Source organism: Dermacentor variabilis, unplaced genomic scaffold, assembly GCF_050947875.1.
Source record: "Dermacentor variabilis isolate Ectoservices unplaced genomic scaffold, ASM5094787v1 scaffold_15, whole genome shotgun sequence".
Classification (NCBI taxonomy): Eukaryota; Metazoa; Arthropoda; class Arachnida; order Ixodida; family Ixodidae; genus Dermacentor; species Dermacentor variabilis.
Window position 1 is genome coordinate 4695082 of NW_027460313.1, and position 2234 is coordinate 4697315.

Genomic DNA, 2234 nt, shown 5'->3' on the forward strand with positions numbered 1-2234 from the left:
AGCAGATTAGCTCTGGGGAGTTGTCGACTGATTACCATCGGTACCTTCAGTCTCTCTTGTACATATCAACAACAAGAGACAACAGCAAGAAAACCCGAGAACATTCATGCCGTAGAGTTACACTTCAGTTATCATTTTTTACACAGAAAATCGCAAAGTGGAACCCCCACCTGATACGGTTGTGTCCACATCTCTTGAAATGTTTACGGCTGCGCTCTGGCAGTACTTACGCGCAGCTGATCATTATTTGTAACTCTGTACATCGATTGTTTCTATGGCGTGGTAATCACGTTAGGCATTGTAACTATATTTTCTTACGTGTCCATGCATCGTTCATGCGTCGTTTCTTTTATGTTAATGTGTAACTTATATTTGCTCAGCACATTTATACATTTATCCAGTCTACCCCCCCCCCCCTCTGCTACAATGCCACTGGGCGAATGCAGGTACTCACGTAAATAAATAAGCACAAACAAGAAAGACATGCATTTCTATACACGTGACCGAGCATACGGCTGCTGCGCATGCTGCTCTATGACGGATCACAAATAGAGATACATCGACGTCTTTTACCGGGCCAGATTGATCAATCATGAAATGATAAGAAGGAACTATGGCTATATAGCACCGAAAATAACACCCACGTACGTGAATGGTGCTCTATATACAGCGAGACCCGTTCTACATAATGTAGCAGGAACATCAATTCCTTACGTTGTCTTGAGCGTTATTGTGCCTATGATAATACTGTACGATACATCACTATTCAGGATGGGATAAGTATCCGGCTGTTCTTTCTGCTTCTTCACGCACGCGGTAATTCACTCGACAGGGCAAGGCCAAAAAGCCGTTAGAAGATAGCGTGATTCTCTCGGCAGACTTCCCAAACATGCCGCATGGCTGGATGCAATTCCTGTCTTTACATTATGAAGTGGCAGGAATATGGCTGCAGGGTATTCCACCACGTAGGCCAACCCCGTGTATTTATAGGCAGGTTCGTTGCTCTACATAACTATGGGTGTTCTTCGTTACCGACTCCTTCCTTTCGCATGCTCAGCCCACCTGCGCCCTTGTGAAGTGGGGCAATAGTGGCACGTATCCCGTATCGATCCGGCTCTCGTCGATCATTTCTCATTGGGCAACCCTTGCTTAGGCAGCCACGGGAGCAGGCACACGTGCATCAAATAACAGACATTCTCATTGCTCGCGTCAGGCGCACATAATCATTGCTGTTTTTGTTGCACTCTCTACAGGTGACATGACTCGCGTCTACGGAGGAGGTCGAAATATTTATTTTCTCGCTTCTCTGTTTCCCTTCTGCCTCTTTGCAAGGTCACGCTTTTTTATGTTTTGCCCTTTGACAGCGAAGTTGTATAGCGCTAGTTGCCTGCGAATTGATGTCCCTAGGATATAAAACTATGGGCCGATCACGAAGATAGTTCAATACCTGGCTAACCCACGGCGGAGGTGAAGCAGATTTCAAGCCAGTGCGCCAACTTGGAAAAATAAGTTTATTATCTTGGTTTCGAGTACCACCCGTATCAGATATTACGCTGATAAAAACAGATAGTACACTTTGACCCATGTCGGCCATGTCTACGTTTGCAGGTTCGCCCTCTCTCTGCCGGTGTTCCAAGAGCTTGCGTATCTCCTTTCCTTCCGCTCTCCCGTGGTGGCAGTCCCATCGAAACATTACGGTGTCTAGTTTCCTACGGTTCCTCGGAGCGGCGGTCCCGTCACCCACATGACTGTATATATAGCTATAACCAAATGTATATATAAATATAAGCAAGGGAAGTAGTTTTACCCGTACAAAAATGGCTTGATTCACAATTGATGTATTGTTGGGTAATTTTTTAATCAACCGACTTTCAAAAAATTTCAAAGTGGTGGAGTTCACTCATTAGTTGTACAATGATATTACCATTGACAGTTTCTCAATAAATAATTTATTGAGTAATTTGTGTTGAGTTTTGTAGTTGTGTCTTTGTTGTGTAGCAGTTGAGTCCAGCCTCTAATTAGGACTCGTATGTGAGAGCCAAATTTCACATTTTTATTCCCAAGCATTCTTTGCTTCATTCATATCTCTTTTCGGTAAGTAGGTAGGTTCTTTTTTTGGCTCGCTTTCATAAAAAGAGAATTGTGGGACTGACGGTGGCATCAAGCATGATCCGTCGAGCACAGCAGCCCTCTGTTCTAACCTTTAGGCCACGAGTGGACGCATACTCTTCTCG

At 44.4% G+C, this 2234-nt stretch overlaps 1 pseudogene; it reads right to left on the bottom strand.

Moving 5' to 3' along the window:
- Positions 1 to 1413: 1413 nt before the first annotated feature.
- LOC142568018 (U2 spliceosomal RNA) lies at positions 1414 to 1594 on the bottom strand (annotated as a pseudogene).
- Between the last annotated feature and the right edge of the window lie 640 nt (positions 1595 to 2234).